The sequence below is a fragment of the Aedes aegypti genome, chromosome 1 (assembly GCF_002204515.2).
Source record: "Aedes aegypti strain LVP_AGWG chromosome 1, AaegL5.0 Primary Assembly, whole genome shotgun sequence".
NCBI lineage: Eukaryota > Metazoa > Arthropoda > Insecta > Diptera > Culicidae > Aedes > Aedes aegypti.
Genome location: NC_035107.1, coordinates 156,233,546 through 156,255,871, shown reverse-complemented (window position 1 = coordinate 156,255,871; position 22,326 = coordinate 156,233,546). Strand labels below are relative to the sequence as shown.

Below are 22,326 nucleotides of genomic sequence, written 5' to 3'. Positions count from 1 at the left end.
ACAGGTGAGTTGATTTCACATGATAAGAGAAAAAAAAACACGTTTTCAATTTACTTAACTTTACTTAATATAACGTATTAATCGTGGCAATAAGGTTATAACGATTTTTGCCTGAAATTTTTTTTTTTTTTTCTTATATGTTGCTAGCCGTACAGTGAATACTGTCCAAAGCTCTAAACTAGACTTTAGATAGTAAAGAGGACGTAATCCTTCTGAAGCAGTTCACCAGACGTGCACGGAAAGATGGCTTCCAAGAAGACACTGTTGCGATCTGTCTCAGAAGGTTACGGTAGAAGGTGGGAAACGTTCTTTTCACACTATCACTTCACTTGATAACTATTAGATTACTTCATAGCACTATTCACTGGTATTGATATCACCATCTTCATTATCAACAGAATTTCTACTAACAACGTCACCATTATCTATATCAATTTTGTTATTAACATCACATCCATAATCCAGCTACAACACAATACTACTGCTTCATCAAGTTTAAAGTATAAAACTTCTCATTAAAATAATCACTGTAATAAATAAATCACATCAACACTCAATATCATTATCTTCATTAAAAGAAAAGTAGGATTCTCGTTTCTTATATCACTAATATTCAAAATATCACAAACTATCATCACTCTAATAATCACAATCTTAGTAGCTTACTACCATTAACCACACAAAATTATTCGACACAATAACGTCATCTCACTATATTATCACTATTTATCACTATTTTCTTAGTAACATGGTCAAAACCAGCAACGGAATTATTCATATATCTTCTTAAGGTGATCCCGCCGAGGGCTGAAGGCCGTATAATAATGAGAACAATGTCCTGCAACAATGAAACGCATCGCACAACAATCGCAAGTTCAGATTATACTATAATAACTTACACTTACAAAAATTCAACCTCGACGAATAAACTGTTTCTATTTTTTACCGCGCCGATAATATGTCATTACTTGGATCTGTTATAAGAAGAAATTTGTTCTTGACGTTGTTTGAAAACTCTAACCGTCACTATAAGATTATTGAAATTGTAGTAATCTCTGATAATTTAGTGTTTTAGGGTAGTGGAATATAATATGTGCTTACCTTTTCAATGTTGGGGGTGTTAGTGATTAGTTCGTACTCACTTATATCCTAGTATTTTTCTCATGAGTTATTATTCCTATTCACGTTTACGGGTACCTATAAATAGAGATAGCGATTAGTCTGACGGCATTCTTATAATATATTCGATGCTGTAATGAAAAACCTAATCCTGAAATGACGCTTGTTGACGAGAAGAGAATGATATAATTAGTAAATTAGTAAATAGTGATATTATTAGTAAAAGGAACGGGTTTAAAAAGATTCTGTTGTATCCTTGTACGGCCATGTGTGTTCCTGTTCAGCACGATTTCTTCAATGTTAGGAGGTTTTGATTAAACTGTTACCGGATGAGTGTCTGGAAGAATAAATAAAAAACGTATAGAAAAAACAAACAAGGACCGCTTCATCATAGACCACGTAAAGTATCGGTTCGCGGTGATGCTAATCAATAGAATAGAAAACACTTTTGATTATTATCACCATTAGCACCACTAGTGTGCATCTTTCTCTTCAGAGTAAAGATACATTTAAGCCCCGAGACCTGACAGCAGTCAAGCTGATCACAAGGTTGTGCCTTTGCCCAGGGAACGATTTTTGCCTGAAATTATTAATTATTTTTTTGACATTTGTTCTAATGTTTCAATATTGGATATTCTATGTAACTCATTGGTACTATACCAGGGGGGACGCTTCAGAATCATTTTCAAAATTTTATTTAGAATTCTTTGCAGAGCTTCCTTCCAGCTAAGTCAGATGTGAAAATATTGTATAATATTGGTCCCAAAATGCTGCCTTGGGGAACACCAGCTCGTACAGGAAGTCTTACAGATCTTGAGTTCTGATAATTAACCTGAAGTGCACGATTTGACAAATAACTTTGAATTATTCTAACAAGGTATGTTGGAAAATTAAAGTTTTTTAATTTTACTATCAAACCTTCATGCCAAACACTGTCGAATGCTTTTGCTATGTCTAGAAGAGCAAGACCAAGCCTTCAAATTTGTTGGAACGGATCAAATTTGTTACACTTAAAAGTTGATGAGTGGTCGAATGTCATGGCGGAATCCGAACTGTTCATTGGCAAAAAATGAATTTTCGTTGATGTGGATCATCATTCTGTTCAAAATGATCTTTTCAAAAAGTTTACTGATGGAGGAAAGCAAACTGATTGGACGATAGCTAGAAGCTTCTGCTGGATTTTTGTCTGGTTTTAAAATTGGAACAACCTTAGCATTTTTCCATTTGTCAGAAAAATATGCTAATTGAAAACATTTGTTGAATATATCAACTAAACATGATAAGCTACTTCCTGGAAGTTTCTTGATGAGGATGTAGAAAATTCCATCATCGCCAGGAGCTTTCATATTTTAATTTTTTTTTAATAATAGTTCTCACTTCTTCCAAATCAGTCTCCCAGGCATTTTCGAAAACGTTCTCTTGATTGAGAATATTTTCGAACTCCTGAGTAACTTGATTTTCAATTGCACTAGTAAGTCCTACATTAAAATTGTGCCCGCTTTCAAACTGCATAGCAAGTTTTGAGCTTTTTTCGCAATTAGTTAGTAATAATTTGTTTTCCTCTTTCAATGCCGGTATTGGCTTCTGAGGTTTTTTCAAGATTTTAGATAATTTCCAAAAGGGCTTAGAACCAGGGTCCAATTGAGAAATTTCATTTTCAAAATTTTTGTTTCTTAATTGTGCAAAACGTTTCTTGATTTCTTTCTGCAAATCGTGCCAAATAATTTTCATAGCAGGATCGCGAGTGCGTTGAAATTGCCTTCTCCTCACGTTTTTAAGACGGATCAAGAGTTTAAGATCATCGTCTATAATCACGGATTCAATTTTTACTTCACATTTTGGAATTACAATGCTCCTGGCTTCAACAATGGAATTTGTCAAAGTTTCAAGAGCATTGTCAATATCAAGTTTAGTTTCTAAAGAAATGTTAACATCAAGATTAGAGTCAACATACGTTGCATATATATTACAGTCGGCTCGTAAATAATTGAAAATGGAGCTGATAGGATTGAGAATCGCTTCATGGGATATTTGAAATGTAACAGGGACATGATCAGAATCAAAATCAGCATGAGTAACTAATTGGCTACAAAGATAACTAGAGTCGGTTAAGATCAAGTCAATCGTAGATGGATTTTTAGAAGAGGAAAAACATGTAGGGCTATCAGGGTATTTAATTGAGAAATATTCTGAAGAGCACTCATCAAATAAAATTCTGCCGTTGGAATTACTTTGAGAATTATTCCATGACCGATGTTTGGCATTAAAGTCACCAATGACAAAAAAATTTGACTTATTGCGAGTCAATTTTCGCAAGTCAGTTTGGAGCAAATTAACTTGCTGTCCAGAGCATTCAAAAGGCAAATAGGCAGCTGTGTAAGTATATTTACCAGACTGTGTTTCAACAGAAACACCTAAAGTTTCAAAAACTTTAGTTTCAAATGACGAAAACAGTTGATGTTTTCTACGCCTATGAATGATGATTGCAACTCCCCCACATGTCCCATCAAGTCGATCGTTACGATAAACAAAAAACTTTGGATCTCTTATGAGTTTAGTCCAGGTTTCAAATACGTTTTAGTAATAACTGCTATATGCACGTTATTAGCTGTAAGAAAATTAAACAGCTTACCCTCTTTACCACTCAGAGAACAAGCATTCCAATTTAAAATATTTAAATTATTATTTGGATCTATTAGAAAAAAATTACACCTACTTGGACTGCTTCAGTCATAGTGGTGGCTTTGAACATTGTATCAATCATTAGATTCAATTGTTCAGTTAGAAAATTAAAATCAGAGGCAGACATATCACTTGAAGTGGGTACATTATCTGATGATTTCCCATTTAAATTTTCGGTAGACGAAGAAGTGGAGTAGGAGTTACCTGTGGCGGTAGGGTTTTTTTTTCATTTGATTTGAAACAAGTAGAATGGGTACTCATAGTACGAATAGGGGAGGAGTTCAAATTACCTGCTACGATATCGGCAAAGGATTTACCGTGGGTAGATACATTCGAAATTGAAAGATTTGAACGGCTACCCGACGGATTAAAATTAGTTTGTGAATAAGCATGATTATGATCTTCCTGATGGGTATGATTCCTAATCAAGCGATCGTTAACTGAAAAATAAGCAATGTTCAATGCTCTACCAGGCAATTTCCGGAAACGACCGTTATTGTAACGGATATTATCTTTCATCTGCCTGGCACGAGCCGAAGGGCAAGACCAAAAATTAGATTTGCAATTGGCGCAAAAGAACTTATCGGTATCTTCCTTCACTGGACAGACATCCTTGGCGTGAGAAGAACCTCCGCAAATCACGCATTTAGCATCCATGCGGCAATTTTTTGTACCATAATCCCACTTTTGGCCCCGACGGCACTGAGTGGGGTTCTGGTAATTTCCTCCAGGTTTCTGGAAATGTTCCCACGTCACACGGACATCGAACATAAGTTTAGCTTTTTCTAAAGCTTTAATATTATTTAGTTCTTTTTTTGTTAAAGTGAACTGAACAATATTCGTGAGAAAGCCCTTTCCGAACTATGCCAGACTGGGTTCTCTTTTTCATAATGATTACTTGGACTGGGGAGAATCCAAGTAAATCATTTATTCCATATTTGATCTCTTCAGGTGACTTTTAGTCACTTGAGAGACCTTTCAAGACGACTTTGAACAAACGTTCAGTTATGTCGTCATAAGTAAAAAAAATGTGCTTCTTCTCTTCAAGATGATTGAGAAGAAGTTCGCGATCTTTAAGAGTTTTCGGCAAAACGCGACAGTCCCCTTTCTTTGCGATTTGGAAGGAAACCTTGATTCCCCTAATGGAGTTCAAGATCTCCTGCCTAAATCCCCCAAATTCGGAACAACTGACCACGATACGCGACACTCTTTGCTTCCTCACTTGAATCAAAGAGCCTGGGCTAGAGGCTGCTTCGATTTGGTGTTCGAAAAATTTGTCTAGAGCATCGAACTGATTGCTCATTTCGATACAATTATTCATTTCACCCTTGGAAACAGGGATGGGAAAAGTACTGTAGCCAACATTTACCACCTCTACATTTACATGTTTCTACACGACCAGCAGGACGACAGTCCAGGGGCTTAACGGACCCCCCCCAGGACCTCTGCGAGTTGGGGAGTTGCCCAGGATGTGGTGAAGTTCGCAGTGGGCTCTGATGAACCTTCATAAAAACCACAAAAATCCGAATGCAACTCTGTCACAGCGACCGGTGCCGCTTAAAGTACCCTAGCCCAAACTAACAGGAGTGCCAACCGGCACATCAGGATTGATACCAGTGAGATCCTGATTATGGCATACTGGTCGCGATACAAACGGACAAGGCATGGAATTACGAGTAGGAGTGCTTCGAGCACATTGGGACCAACGCCAGTACGGCCCCAATTATGTATACTGGCAGCGCACGACAAAAGACAAGTAACGGTATATGTACTGGATAATATGCTTTGAGGCTGACAGCGGCGACATTCTACTCCCTTAGTAGGGTCGGGTGACACTGGCCCGAAACGGCGAGTGGGTTAATGGCGCAGGCTGCCCCCGTCCCGTAAAACCGTGGCAGGCCTTAGAGTACGTTCCAAATCCGTCGCCTGGTTGTTCCAACTGGGCGGGAGTAGGCTCAGATGCCATTACCTGACCTGCGCCGATCCGGCTCTGAACATAGTACCCCATAAAGGACTATGTCAACCCTAGCATGGCCTCCCTGCTTGCATAGATAACCATGGGATTATAAAGGCGACTATTCCAGCGGAGATGGATAGCGGCTCTTAGGGGGACCCATAAGAGATGATCAACCAAAACAAACAACTAGCGGAATGTGAAGGAGAGGCTTCTGGACCTATCAGTAACCGGCTAAGGTTCCCGCCAAGGAAGGAGGCGACCAACTTTATTGAAAACAGTGTGGGCAAAAGCCTAGATACTGTGACGACGGCAGGCACTGGCCGCTCCAGTGCAACATGTGTGGTGACCGATGGCCCGGGACTAATCGAGGCCATGGATCGCAATAGGGAGTACCTCCCTAAAATGCAGGTAGCTGCTGAGCAACTTGATGTCATCATCGAATATGTTAAAAGCAAAACAAATATCAGCAAAGACTTGAAAACAAGTCTACTGAAATTGCGACAATCAGTCCTAGCTGCAAAGCAGGACTACGAGAAAGCCAAGGAACAACTGGGCAAGGTAGAAGGCCAAAAAGACACTAGGTCGTGTCAGACCGAAGTGTTTTCCTTCACAGGCAACGCGAATATATCTGATGATATTATTCGATACGCGATGCGGAAGAGGGAAGCTTCCGGGGATGAATACGTGGCGAAAAGACGTATGGTTGCTAAGGGAAAAGTGACCTACGCGGCCGTCCTCCAAAGCGGAAAAGCTGGCACGAGCCAAGCCCCGCGATCAAGAGGACATGGCAACAAAGGAGAAGCCAACACCAATCCTAAGGCCAAGAAAGCCAAGAAAAAGGAGCCACGGGTTAACCGGAACCAGGCAGTGCATCCACAGGAACCACGGGCGCAAGGCAACAGCAACCCGTGGATACGAGTTGGAAATAAGAAAAAACAGAGGAAACCGAAAACGGAGCCCAAGGAGAGCGCTAAACCGAAAACAGCGAAACGTAGGAATTTAGGCGAAGCCCTCGTTATCAAAACGGAGGAAGCAAAATACGCCGAGGTTCTGAAGGCGATGCGAAGCACAGAGAAGCTATCGCCATTGGGCGCAGACGTGCGAAGCATAAGGCGAACTAGGATTGGTGAAATGATCCTAGTCTTAAAGAAGGACGCCAAGGAAAAGGGTGCAGTCTATAAGCAACTGGCACAAGAAGTACTTGGTGACGAGGTTGATGTAAGATCCCTTACTGCTGAAGCGACTCTCCAGTGTAAAAATCTGGATGAGGTCACCGATGCAGCGGAGGTCTCGGCTGCCCTCAAAGAGCAGTGTGACATCGACGTAGCCAGTAAGGCCATCCACCTTAGAAAGGGCCCGCAGGGCACCCAGGTGGCGGCGATCAGGCTGCCGGTCGCAGAGGCCAACAAAGCGAAGAACTTGGGCATACTCAAGGTAGGCTGGTCGGTTTGCCGGCTGAGCATACAACAGCCTCCTGAAGTTTGCTTCAAGTGTTTCGGGAAGGGCCATAAGTCGTGGAATTGCAATGGTCCCGACAGAAGTAAGATGTGCAGAAAATGCGGCGCTGAAGGCCATAGGGCAAGCGATTGTAAGCAAATCGCTAAGTGCCTAATATGTGTCGACAGAGCAGACAACGGACACTTAACGGGCGGACCCAAATGTCCGGGCACAAGCGGAGTATCAAAGCAGCCAAAACGGAAGTAACACAGTTAAATTTAAACCACTGTGATGCAGCCCAGCAGCTGCTTTGGCAGTCAGTCTCGGAAACCAAGACTGACGTGGTGTTATTATCGGACCCATACCGCATACCAGCCAACAACGGGAACTGGGTGGCGGATAGGTCTCAACAGCTAGCAGCTATAGGGACGACAGGACGATACCCAATCCAAGAAGTAGTCTCTAGCTCAAATGACGGTTTTGCGATAGCAAAAATCAACGGCGTGTTCTATTGCAGTTGTTACGCGCCCCCAAGGTGGTCGATTGAGGAATTTTCCCACATGGTTGACAGGATGATGGCCGAACTAGCTAATCGGCAGCCAGTAGTGATAGCTGGCGACTTTAATGCATGGGCAGTGGAGTGGGGTAGCCGCTGCACCAATCAAAGAGGCCAGCTATTGTTGGAATCCCTGGCCGCATTAAATGTAGAGCTGGCAAATGTGGGTACAGTGAGTACCTTCCGCAGAAATGGTGCAGAATCGATCATCGACGTGACGTTTTGTAGTCCTAACCTTTTAGGTACCATGAACTGGCGCGTTGATGACGGTTATACTCATAGCGATCATCAATCGATTCGCTATAGTATAATACCAGGCGGGCAGAAGGCAGCGCGATGTAACTCGACCCAAGCCCGAGGATGGAAAACAGCGCGCTTCGACGGCGAAGTATTCACTGAAGCCCTGAGGCGCGAACGAAACACTCTGGACCTAAACGGTGAAGAGCTAGTTGCTATGATATCACGAGCGTGTGATGCTTCCATGCCGAGAAAAGCCCCTCCTAGAGAGAACAGGCCGCCAGTGTATTGGTGGTGCGAATCAATTGCAAATCTTCGAGCAATCTGCCTTCGGGCTAGACGAAGAATGCAACGCGCACGCACAGAAGCACAAAGAGAGGAACGCGGTGCAGCATTCAGAGAGGCAAAGTTGGCTCTCAAAAAGGAAATCAAGAGTCGAAAACGGGCATGCTTTGAAAGTCTATGCGAGAGTGCCAATTCTAGTCCATGGGGTGACGCCTACAGAGTGGTAATGGCTAAGACCAAAGGAGCCATAGCGCCCCAAGAGAAATCGCCCGAGTTGCTGCGATCGATAATCGATGTACTCTTCCCGCACCATCCCATAAGCCCATGGCCTCCAGCGCCGTATGCGGCAGATGAAGGAGAAGAAGTGGCGAGAGTGACGAACGAAGAGCTGGCAGAAGTCGTGAGATCATTCGCGTCAAACAAGGCACCGGGACCCGATGGTATCCCGAATGTTGCCTTAAAAGCGGCAGTGAACACGGATCCGGACATGTTCAGAACCACGATGCAACGCTGCATTGATCAAGGAATCTTCACGGATGTATGGAAGCGACAGAAATTGGTGCTACTACCAAAGGCGGGGAAACCACCAGGTGACCCGTCGGCGTATAGACCTATCTGTCTACTAGACACGACGGGCAAGTTATTGGAGAGGTTGATTCTCAACAGACTAGTACCGTATACGGAGAGTGCGGACGGCCTGTCCAACAACCAGTTTGGATTCAGAAAAGGTAAATCTACTCTGGACGCCATCCAGTCGGTCGTTCAAACAGCTGAGGTGGCAATCGAGCATAAAAGGAGCGGCATCCGTTACTGCGCGGTTGTCACTCTGGATGTGAAGAATGCGTTCAACAGCGCAAGCTGGGAAGCAATAGCACACGCGCTTCACCGCCTCAAGGTACCGGTGCAGTTGTGTAAGCTTCTAGAAAGCTATTTTGATGGTAGGATTCTACTGTATGACACAGAGGAGGGGCAGAAAAGCGTTCGAATTACCGCGGGAGTACCTCAAGGTTCAATCCTGGGCCCGCTGTTATGGAATGCGATGTACGATGACGTACTGAGGCTGCCCCTTCCGACGGGTGTTAAGATTGTTGGCTTCGCCGACGATATCACCCTAGTGGTCTATGGTGAATCGATGGAGGAAGTAGAGTTGACAGCAGCGCACTCTATTTCCCTGGTTGAGGAATGGATGAAGTCTAGGAAACTAGGACTGGCCCGTCACAAGACTGAGGTGGTGGTGGTCAACAACCGCAAGTCCGAGCAACGGGCGCTTATCTCGGTAGGTGATTGCACCATAGAGTCCAAGCGATCCCTTAGGCATCTTGGGGTAATGATCGATGACAAGCTGAGCTTCGCCAGCCACGTTGAATATGCCTATAAAAGGGCATCTACGGCTATAGCGGCGCTTTCGAGGATGATGTCTAATAGCTCTGCTGTAATTGCCAGCAAACGCAAGCAAGCTGCTGGCAAGCGTGGCGCTATCCATACTAAGGTATGGAGGACCAATCTGGTCAAAAGCGCTTAGAACGAACAGAAACCTAAAGCGGTTGGAAAGCACGTACAGGATAATGTGCTTAAGAGTAGCAAGTGCATACCGGACGGTATCTAAAGAGGCCGTGTGCATCATAGCCGGGATGACGCCCATCGGGCTCATCATCAAGGAAGATGTTCAATGCTTCAACCAAAGGGGTACCAGAGGAGTCCGCGACACGTGTAAAGAGGAAACGCTCAGAAGCTGGCAGCAGGAATGGGATAACTCCACTAAGGGTAGATGGACCCATCGACTAATACCAAATGTGTCAGATTGGTATGGTAGAAGCCATGGGGAAGTGAACTTCCACCTGACGCAGTTTCTGTCAGGACATGGTTGCTATAGACAGTACCTGCATAGGTTCGGGCACTCAGAATCTCCTGCGTGCCCCAATTGTGCTGGTGTAGAGGAAACAGCGGAGCATGTCGTGTTCGATTGCCCCCGTTTCATTGTTGTGAGAGGTCGCATGCTCACTACATGCGGAGGGGACACGTCCCCCGACAATATTATAGAGAGAATGTGTGCGGATGCCGAGTGCTGGAATGCAGTAACTACGGCTGTCACTCACATTATGTTAGAATTGCAGCGTCTATGGCGCGCCGACCAAGAGTTGGCTGCAGAGGATTAGCCCTGCCGAGGCTGGTCCCTTGTAACATTGTTTAAGTCGGCTAGGAGAAGCAGTTTGCCTAGGCTACTTCTGCTACACGTGTTGTGCTATATGCACTGGTCCCTTCCCGAAGAAATACCGTAATGTGGTTCCGGGGAGATGAGGGTCTGAGTCCAAGGGTCATGTCGATGCACTGTTCACCACTTGAGCAATTCTAAATGAATTGCTCATGCACAGTGCATAGGCTGGTTTTAGCGGGTCGTCGTTGGTGCGTCATCCCCGCATTCCCTGAGTTATCTTCTCAGGGGATCTGTTTGCAGATTTCCCCCTTGTAAAAAACAAAAAAAAAAAAACAAAAAACACGACCATCAAAATCCAAAGCAAACCATAACCGTTCAAAACAAAAAAAAAATTCACGGCTCCTCAAAACTGTAATCTTTTTCTTCGCAACGTTTTTTCAAACCCGAATGCGAAATGACTCGACACAGTGGTGACACGATTTTTCCGGTTTTCGGGGTTTTGCATTTTTGCTCGATAAAGGCAGCACGAAATTGAACTTGTTTATATGTATCGCAAAAGAATGAGTGTGCTCTTGCTGTTAGCGCTAATAGATTTCAATTAGTTGAAAACACAAGCGAAATATTAGTGATTTAATTATTTAACATTTTTTTCAATAATTCACCTTGGAATGGCTGCCTGAAAACAGTTCGCATTCCGGAGAAACGTCCTTTTTTCCATTCTTGCCACGTTTAGTGACAGTTTTAAATCCCATTTTTTTGGAAGGAAATTGTTAATTCAGAGATTCACCCTTCCTTTTGTTTGTTGTTGCAACCATGTTTAGTGAATAAGAAGACGTGACTTTCGAGAGGTTTTTTCCCAAAACGGTGTCTAAGAAGGATTACCACCGCTAGCTTTCGCCAACGGGTCCAACGAAAAATCGAAGGCACGGGTCCAAATAAGGATCGTAACGGGATCAATTCGCGATGACGGAGGCAATTACCACAGTTGACCCTATGCGTGAAGCTCCGATTTCTTTACATGGCAAAGCATAGGAAGTCAATTTTCAAATGCTTCTAAAAAATTCAAAACTTAATTTAAAATAAATTCTGTTAAGTGTACGGGGTTAGATTCATGATAAGCTATAGAATCCGCAGAATATTGAGTAAAAAATATAAAAATCAAAATAATGTGTCCATAATGTAGCCCATCAATAGTAGACTGGCCCACCTTAGTATGGGAGAAAAATAAAGTTGTATAATTCCACGGGGCACCCACCAGGATTATTCTTTAGGGTAAGAGGAAGACTTCCTGAAAGTTTCAGCTCATTTGATCGTTCCATGAGCTGGCGCAATTGATTTGAAGTTAATATGGGATTTTCAGCTTTAACATATAGGAAACAGCACATCATCTCCTGTTTGAGTCAGGAAAATTGTTGATCGCGTTCAATTGAACCCAGAATGTCAAAAACACTACTTGATACTATAGCAAACAATATTGTAGAAGGTTGTATGATGATTAAAATTGATAAAGTTGGTGATTTAACTATCTGAAGTAGATTTGCAATATTGCATAGTATTCTTTTAACTTAGCTGTATGGTAGCCACTAAGCGCATCATAGCCACCTATGACGCTCTGGGCGAGCTGCGGCACAAGGTGCAAGCACATGTGTGATTGTACGGGAGTGCTGATCTAAGCCTAACTTTCAACAACTGAAAGCTTAATGAAAATGAGCTTAAATCCAAATACAATCTTCGGCAACTATGTTCATTAGCGTATCAACTAGTGAATTTGTCATTCTGGGCTCAATTGAACGCGATTAACTAGTGTACGAGACGAAACAGTGACATAGGGTCAATTTTCAATATATTTGAGACGAATATTCCATACAAACTTTGAATTGAATGCGCCAGCTGGGGGAGCAACCAAATGAGTTGAAATTTTGAGAGAGCTTTTTTCTTACCCTAAGGCACATATCTAGGGGGTGCCCCGTTGAATTTTACAACATTTTTGTTTAAGGGCCAGTCTAATCAATAGTCTATCAACATGTACTGAAAATAATTTAAATAGCTATTGTAATTAATTTTATATAAGCATTTGAAATTTCACTTCCTATACCTTGCCGGGTTAAATTTTCGACGCTTCCACAATGGTCGGAAAAAGTGAAGTTTGGCCAAAACTATTTTTATCGCCTTAATCGATGAAATATGTAATCTGAATATGTTATTTGACATTTTGTAGCTTCAGAAGGGGTTATTCACAAAATACGTAACTTTAAAATAAAGATTTTTTTAAAAATAAAATTGGTATCTAATTGGGCTGAAAGCACAAATTTTGTTTATATTTGATCGAGTTTGATCAAAATGTGTATAAATAGTGGTTAAATATATTTCAAATAAATTTTGTATGAAAAATATCGTCAAAATATATGTAAAATATTGAGTTATTCAAATAGCTCTAACTTGCAAATCAGCAAATTTCTGCAAAAATTTCAAAGGTTTTTTGTAAGATCTAAGGATGCTTTTTGATGTGCAATATTCGAAATGGCGGCGACATGACGCGACAAGAGTTGTTTTTCATGTTCAAAATCATCGAAATTACTGAAGTGTAATATTGAATAGTATTAAAACTTCAACCTAATATTTTTTTTCCATCCTCATGCTCGATAAAAGTGTTGAACCATAAGCTTTCAGATAGTGGGTAACTTTGGGGAAATATTGCATTCTTAAATTAAAAATTTTGTGCTCTATTTTATTGTTACATTTTTCAATTTTTTGACTTCAGCCGGTTTGCCGTCATAAATGTCATAGAAATTTAAATTTTAGTTCAATTTCAATTAAGGATCATAATAATATAACACATGAGGTATATTTAAAAATTAAAAAAATCATAAAAATCTCAAAAAAGTTTTTGATAGTTTTGGCCGCCCCTTTATATGGAGCCCGACCATTGTGGCTTCACGCATAGAGTAAACTTTTTCCAGATGGCAGCACCGTACCTTTGTTAGAGCGAATAGTAGAAAAAATAGTACTGAAAAGTACGGTTTTAGTAGCACTGAAAAGTACCGTTTTTAATTTTAGCACTGAAAAGTACTGTTTTTGTAGCACTGAAAAGTACTGTTTTATTGCTTTAGGTAGTTTTTAAGAAAACTTCCAAGAGCAGAGAGAATTCGTGTACGCACAGCACGAAGGTACGATGCGCACTGAATAACGGAAGTTATGATTTTTGTTTCGAAGTCCCATACATTCGTATTCGTATGCACTGTGCATCGGGTTGATGAAATAGGCTCAAATATGGCGATGGCACAAATCTCCCAACTGGTGGAGAACGTGCCTTTGAAGCCGGCCTTCTGATACCTGATATGCCAACAATATCGCTCTTCTTATTATAAGCATAGCTACATCCACACACCAAATTTTGATTTGGCCTTCCAGCAAAACGAATTACTGAATAGATTTCAGCAAATGACATTTTACTGAAATATCAGCAATGATATAATTGTTTGCTGAATATTCAGTATGTTCTTGAGATTGCTGAAACTTCAGCAAAACACCTGTCAAAGACTTATATTTTATTGATATAGTTCTTCCGCGAATCGGTATCAGAAATATAAACTTGTGAACTTGAGATACTGGTAAGTATTTATCGGTGGTTTCTCATGTTATACGGTAAACTTCTCCTTATTATACTTTCTATATAGTATGAACATCTACGAGAAAACACGATGTTCCTGGATCAAAGTAGGAAAATATGCAAAAAGTACGATGATCCTCCGGATGCTTCCCATTGCCAACAAACTTAAGATGTACTGTAACTGATGAAAGTGTTAAAAAATAAAATGTCAAGTGATGCAAATAACAATAACGAATAAACGAAACATCTTTTCAAGCAACCATTTGGAGAAAACACCAAATTTTACCATAAAAAATAGTAAATTTATTATCCAATCAATAATGTGCTGGACAACCAGCAAATCACATTGGGCTTTGCTGAAAACTCAGCCGAACGAACGAACTGTCAATTTTCTGGAAATCGTGTTTGCTGGATGATCCAGCAAACTTTATTTTGCTTGATGGATTGCTGGAATTACAGCACAAAAAAATCAGCAAAATTTTGCAGGCTTCCAGCAATAAAAATTTGGTGTGCAAGCTTTCTGTTAGTGCACAGAGCGGACACAATATAAAACGGAGACAACATAATTCTCGCATAACTTGTGATCTCGCCCTAAAAGCCATTGGTAACCGAGTGTGTAGCTTGTTGTTACAGAGCAAATGTATGGCCCAGGATAAAAACTATCATCACTGGGAGATAGAGGACGATCTTCTTTTCATCGTAGCATTCTTGAATAACGTGTAAATCCATTCGTTTGCTCGGTAACACATCAAGCTACACACTCGGTTACCAATGGCTTCAAGGGCGAGATCATAAGTTATGCAAGAATGCTTTTATCTGTTGCTTTGGTGTAGAACTTGGTGTTACAGCCTTAGCAGATGCTTTGCGACCGTTTTGAAAATTTGTGTCAATGCCTTGAAATATCGCTTGTTTTGCTCTTAGGCAGCGTCCATTTATTACGTAACGCCAAAATTGGAAATTTTCGACCCTCTCCCCCCTCCGTAACGCTTGAGCCTACTCCCCCTCCCCCTAGAGCGTTACGTAATTTGTAGATGCCGCCTTAAATACGGTTTCAATTATACCAAACCAAGCCACACCTAGATTTTTCTACAGTAAAACTTTAGAAAACAAATCACCCGATGGTAGTGTACATTTGATCGATTAGTAACTCGTTGGTTGCGACCAATAAATCGAATTTTCATTCAAGACCTCTGTTTGGTTCTTTAGATTTGTGCTCTTGAAAATTTAGAGGTAGTTTCAAATAATCTTCACCTTATGATGTATATGCACACGAATGATTATCGAATTTTTATATACCTCTTTAAAACAAACATTCGGAATTTTGCTAAGATTTTGTAATTGGAAAGTTAAAAATATTCTGTCGGCAAAAATATTTCCATACATTTTGTATGGAGCAGTTATACAGTGGGATTCCGTTTTTGGCATGCTCCGTTTTTGACAAGCTTCATTTTTGACACCACCCGATTTCGGCAACAAAATGGATCCGTTTTTGGCAACATTTTTCAATACCATTAAAATTTGTAAATGTTTGTAAATATTATCGTGCCTGTTGCTTTAGTCTTTTGAATAGTATGTCAACTTCACACCGATTACATTCCAGAGATCCATTTTCGTCGATATTCCCCCAAATCTCACCTACTAAGGACTTGCGCACGCGCTTAATTACTTCAGGATGGTCATTGGTCATGCATTCGCAACGTTTCATGAGACCAATAAACTCCACCTCAACTAGACCAATAAACTATCTCAACTAGAAACCAATCTTTTTTTCTTAGGCATTCATATTGTGTAACCAGCCCACTTGAGTCAGCCAGTAGGCGCTACACTAAAAAACCCTTTTCTTCATATTTGGAACAGCTTGTTTGAACAAATCGTTCATGAATTCTGTATCAGATTGTAAATCAAGGATACGGGTTCAACATAAACAAAATGTTCCTTACAAGCTGTAAAATTGGGGTCTCTTAAATTTGGTGTAGATAACAAGCCTTAAAGTTGAAGAAATCCAATTTTCCAATTTTTGGCAAAAGAAATATTTCAATTGAAATAATTCCTTTTATGCAATGTTGCTGAACAACGATCGGAAACGCGAGGCACGATGAATTTTCGTAGGCATCAAAACAGAATCTGCGAACAAACACAAACAAACGTTCGGGCACTTCATTCGTTCGTGTTTCATTTTCGGATCGCTGTTTCTCCCGACGGGATCATCGGGTGATTTTCCATCACTCGGTAATGTTAACGGTACGATCCAGGCTGCCTGCTCTTCGCGAAGAGCAGGAAAATATTCATTTCGATCATCTTCATGATCATCAATCACGCTAAACTTGCATCGCTCAAAAATGAGTGTCGAGCGCACAAAATTGGCCTCTTTTCGGGCAGCACAACAGATTTTGTGCAAAGGGGCTGTACACAGTTTTGCGCAAACGGTGGTAAACAAAACTGAATGAGTGAAATGCGCACAGAGGAGAAACGCTTGGAATGCGGAATTCGCTTCCATTTCAAGCGTGTGCTAGAATAAGGGCGTAAGTCGCATGATCGATTTCTATGGAATAAAGGTGAATAAAGGTGACAAGATGCGGGTTTGTCAGCATTTTTTCGCTTCAGGACGCTAGACAGCGATGCATTATTGCGACCTGAGGTGAAAAAATGCTGGCAAACCCGCATCTTGTCACCTTTATTCACAGAAGAGAGGAATGATGAAGAGAAATCGATCATGCGACTTACGCCCTTATTCTAGCACACGCTTGATTTTTGTTTTGCTTCTGAAAACAAAAAAAAAACATTCCAATTTTAAAGTTTTTTAGAGATTTTTTTTCATTTGAATAGCCGAAGCGGCAGCAAATGGGGAAAAAACTTTCGCATTTGCAACCATCTTCCGGCTTTTCGCTAGAAAATTCCCCATCTTACCAACAGCCAACTGTTTGCTGCCGCGCGGGAGATCATTGACAGTTCCGTTTCCATCAATATCCGCACAGCCGAAGACCAACACGTCGGCAACTCACAGAATGAGTTGGACCTACACAGAATTTTCACTCAGTCAGCCAGTTGTGCATTGGTTGCCTCATTCTGTGTAGTTTTAACACATGCGCTGCGTGGAGCTGGTTTAGCGTGGAGTGTTTGCTTGACTTTACGAGAAGAAGTAACCTTGCAATGAATCACGAGAATGAACAGCGCGTGGATAAATGAATCCTACGAATGGAAAGGCTTCGCGAGGCACTTATCGGTGTGTTCCATGAAGATCCATCGCAACACTGCTTTTATGACTGTGATCGTTGACAAATGACGAATTTATGATCTAGTTACCCAATCAATAACTTTTCAAGAATTGTTATTGTTTGAACTCAGTTCATAGTTTATAAAATTTTGTATATTTTCGATCGCGGTACGCACAAACTATTGCTGCCCGAGAAGGATCGGAACCCGCCGCTGTTCAAGATGAACATCTTCGCACCGGATCAGATCTTGGCCAAATGCCATTTCTGGTACTTCTTGCGGCAGCTGCGCAAGTTCAATAAGACCACCGGTGCACATTGGACCGAATCGACAATTTAGCCGGAAAAAAGTATTTTCTCTGTTCACGTCGATTTTAGACGTTCGATGTCTTCAGAGAAGTTATTCGTAATTGAGTTTTGCACATTTTAAGAAAAAAAGTTGATTAGGGTGGCCCTCATTTAAGGTCAAATTTGAACTCAAACATTTTTGTTTGATGAAATTTGCGGCTGCGCTCTTCTGCAAACTTTTAGAAAATATTATTTTGAACAACTTTGTCGAAGACACTTTTGATCTAACTCTTCATTTGAGCTAAGCAAATTGATTTTGAAAGTTTTGACTTAGGGTGAACCCAAAAAATCATTTATTTTGGTCTAACTTTTTTATTTTCAGTTTTACGTGAATGTGGTCTTTAGAAGAGTTGCAGAGGAAGTAAAGATACACATTTTTGCTGAACATCGCAAGTTTATATTTCTTATAATTTTGAAGTTATAAGCAAATTTAAGTGAAAAACTATGAAATCTTCGGATGCCCGTAACTCATGGAGTTGGTTTGATAATTTTTTTCTTTTAGTGGCATTCGAAAGGCCATATAATAGGCAACTTTTGCTGCAAAAACTATGAGAATGAATCCTACGAGTGGAAAGGCTTCGCGAGACACTTATCGGTGTGTTCCATGAAGATCCATCGCAACACTGCTTTTATGACTGTGATCGTTGACAAATGACGAATTTATGATCTAGTTACCCAATCAATAACTTTTCAAGAATTGTTATTGTTTGAACTCAGTTCATAGTTTATAAAATTTTGTATATTTTCGATCGCGGTACGCACAAACTATTGCTGCCCGAGAAGGATCGGAACCCGCCGCTGTTCAAGATGAACATCTTCGCACCGGATCAGATCGTGGCCAAATGCCATTTCTGGTACTTCTTGCGGCAGCTGTGCAAGTTCAATAAGACCACCGGTGTAATCGTTTCAGTCAAGCGCATCCTGGAGAAGACTCCGCTGCTCGTCATGAACTATGGCATCTGACTGCGCAACTATTCCGGCTCCGGTACGCATAACGTGCTATCACTCAGTGCTACAGAGACATGGCTTCGCGTCACAGTACCCGTGCCCACTCCATCCAAATCATCAGGGTCGGATCGGTGAAAGCCTCCAATACCCGCCGTGTTCACACAAAGCAGTTCCACGACTCGAAGATCCACTCCCAGGTGGTGCTACTGGAAGCGCTACTGGAAGCGCTACTGGAAGCAGTTCTCGTTCCAGCAATCGGATACCTACTACCAGTAAAGAATTCGAAGCCGCCGTTCATTGTGGACTCTACTCTTTACAGGGAGTGAAAAAAGCGCTTCTAAAATCTCTTAAATAGTTGCATTATAAAACCATATATAGCCATTTTTAGTTCTAATAAATCAATAGTTGTAGCTCATATAAAACATGAAAAAGTCATTTTATCTGGACTGTATTCCGAAATACTCAAATAATCTGAACTACAGAAAACCTTGCCCAATAGCAGCTCTTTCGAATTTATGAAGAAAATGCTCCATCAAATGATCTGACTTCGTTCAGTGCTTAAATTATTGACCGTATTACCGATTTGTAAACATGCGTTACCTGAGACACATATATCATATGAAGTCATTAACTTGAAGTTTTCGATGATAATACGTCATTATGGGACATTCCGTTAAGAATATTTTCAAGTAGCATATGTCACCAGTATCGATCCATTATCGGATCCACTCATGTTCCGTACAACAAAGATGAGTTAATAAATTGACTTATTTGAGCAAACGGGCAACCAGTTAAATAATTGCTCAACTGACTTCCATCATGAGCGTCGTAATGTGGAAACATGTGCACTGACGATACATAGTTTTGAGAATCACTTCTTGGTTAGATGGTTAGAACAGCTATTATCCAGACGCTTCCATCAAATGATTATTTGGCCCATGTCCGAAGTATCTAATCCCATATTAATCAAAGTTTAGATAATTTTCTGTTGCGGAAGTTTCTGTTTGTTTATCTTCTGATAATACTGCCCATAACTGCATATTTGTAACATTCGATAAAAGTAGGCATTGAGTAAATGGGATACCAAGTTTGCATTTCACTACAGTATGGGAGGAAACTAAAATTTCAAAAAATCATCAAGAATTCAAAAGACCTTATTCGAGGCTGAAATTTTGTACAACTCATATCGCATATTGGGTGAATAGTCAGAAAATAATTCTGATGGAAATTTCGTTGCTTCTACATCATGAGGCTCATGTATAATCTCAATGTGACTGTTATGCGGTTACAATTGCCAATGTGACAAAACAACTTGGTATTTTTTTCTAATTTTCTAGAACAATCTCACAGATTTTAGTAAGTTGATCGAAAGTATACATCATTTGATGACTCTCCATGGTATTAACTCCAATTTGTCAAAAATGTCGAATGTGACTGTTATGCAGTTATGGGCAGAATAGTTGTTACGACAACGAACACATTCTTTGATCGATTTTTGACAGCTGGAAATTTTTCATGCAATTTTGTGAAAGATTTAATATAATAAAATAATCGTGATTTACGCAGCGTTTTACGCTGTTAAGTGAATACCCTTACTACTTTTGGAGCTTCTCAAATATCATCCAAAATAACCTAGTTTTCAACACTATGGGGTAAGGCGGCCACCGCATGAAATTCTACTTGTTATGAAATGTTCTTTATTTCATATTAATATTACTTACAAAGCAGAGGCTAATTGATAATTTAAAAAATATTTTAAAGCTTACCGCCATAAGGGGATGCTTTATAACAAGGTTCATCACATGCGAAACTCTCTACTAGTCAATTTTACTAACTAAAATGGTTATTTTTGTCTCCATTCGATACGATTCATGTATTACTATTGAATTATGACGGATGTGTATAATATAACACAAGATCAGCACTAAATAACGGTAAAATCTTGATGTAGATAAGTAAAACAGTACTTAACACACCGGAAAACATGTTAATTGAGAAAAAAAAAAACAATTTGGGAGCAAATATTTCAGCTATTTCCCTACTATACTTCAGAAACCACTACTGGCGCCTCATTTTTTTATAATGATTTTGTTGATGATGTTTACATTTCTATAAATTTCACTCCAACAATTTTCGTTTACAAAACATGTGGCACACTTGCCCCAATAAGTATAGATTTCAACCAAACAGGATTTCGTTTGTAAAACTAAATTCTTTTTTGGTTCGAATGCCACAATAATTTACACATTTGAATAGCTTCACGATGTACAGTACTTTAGAAAAATCTATTAATAATTTATCTTTTACCATGCTATTTAAAACAACGAAATCTTATATAAATCAACTCAAATTTGGGTTCTTTCACAAAAGTCGATGTAAATACGTGAAAAATTGAGCAACGTTCATCATATTTTGATTATTGCATTGTGAACTTTATAAACATATTGTTAAGCTCAACTAGAAAATATATTTTGTAGTTTTTATAAAAAGCTGGAGTGGCACACTTGCCCTAAAGTCCGCCACCATTCAAACACATTAATAAAGGCTTAAGAAATGGAACCAGAAAGGGTGTAAACTCCTGCTATATACGATTATTGTATTGTACAACATTTTTCGTACAATTATCAGGAAATTTCTCTGCAAGCGCTGCTTTTTAACGGGCAGATTATTATTCTGCTACTTTTTCACAAATATCGGTACCCCGAACATAAGATCAAAGGGCAAATAGCCCACTGGAAGCATTAACGTGTAGTGTCTTTAAAAAAAAAAAAAAGATCCACGAATTTCAGTTCCCTGTTTACTCCGTTTTCTGGAGTGATCTATTTGTCCGAAAAGTTTATGGCACTCATAATTGTCATAACTTTATACATTTCATAATGATGAACGGTTTATCTGATATAAATCCTTCATTTTTGATCAGCGGTCCTTTAAAGTTTTACCGAACTCATCAGTTTTGTTTTTCTTTTTTTATCGTTCTTCTACCACTCTGTCACTGAACTTTTCTTAACCATTTTGAGACGGCAACTCTTTTGGGTCCTTCCATAAACCACGTGATCGTTTATGGAGGTAGAGGGGTGGTTCTAGCCAAATACCACGATTCATACAAATTTCGGGTTTACCGGAGGAATGGATTTACGCGAAATGGCATTGGATAGAACGGATCGGGCTACTTTTCCTCTAATTTTGTATCTCTGAACAACCCGTTTCCCCTAAAAGTGATGCGGTTCTAAAATTTTATGTACCGTAAAACGGGGTAACTTTGATAATGCGGTAACTTTGATAGTGGGAGACCCACATCATATTAAACGAAATAACGAAGTTTCTGTTAATCAGTTAAGCAAAACGAATGCAAAAGTAAAGAGTATTAGTATGACACTTCATGTCAATCACTTCATGTAATCAAGTGCATTTGAGAATTTATATGCAAATATTAAACATTTATAAGATTTTAGCATTTTTGCAATGCTTACAAACAATCTGTTCTACGATCACTATTTGATGAAGTCATAATGAGCTCGTCACTATTCCTTGACAGTCTAGTTATAGTAGAACATGAATTCGGTCTTAAATCTCTTAGCGATAACCATTTTTACAAACTGGGACCATTTTTGTAATCTAAGTCAGAAATTTCCATATAGCGTTAAACGCCTAGAGGTATGCAACGCCCTATAAATGTTCCGTAATTCATTCAATTTTGTTCGACTTATACTCAATTATCAAAGTTACCCCAAAACAGAAAACCGATTTTCGATTATATGAAAAATAATATATACGTTCAGA

At 40.0% G+C, this 22,326-nt stretch overlaps 1 pseudogene; it reads left to right on the top strand.

The window, feature by feature from the left end:
* Positions 1-18,309: 18,309 nt before the first annotated feature.
* Positions 18,310-19,617, top strand: LOC110678658 (annotated as a pseudogene).
* Positions 19,618-22,326: the final 2,709 nt, after the last annotated feature.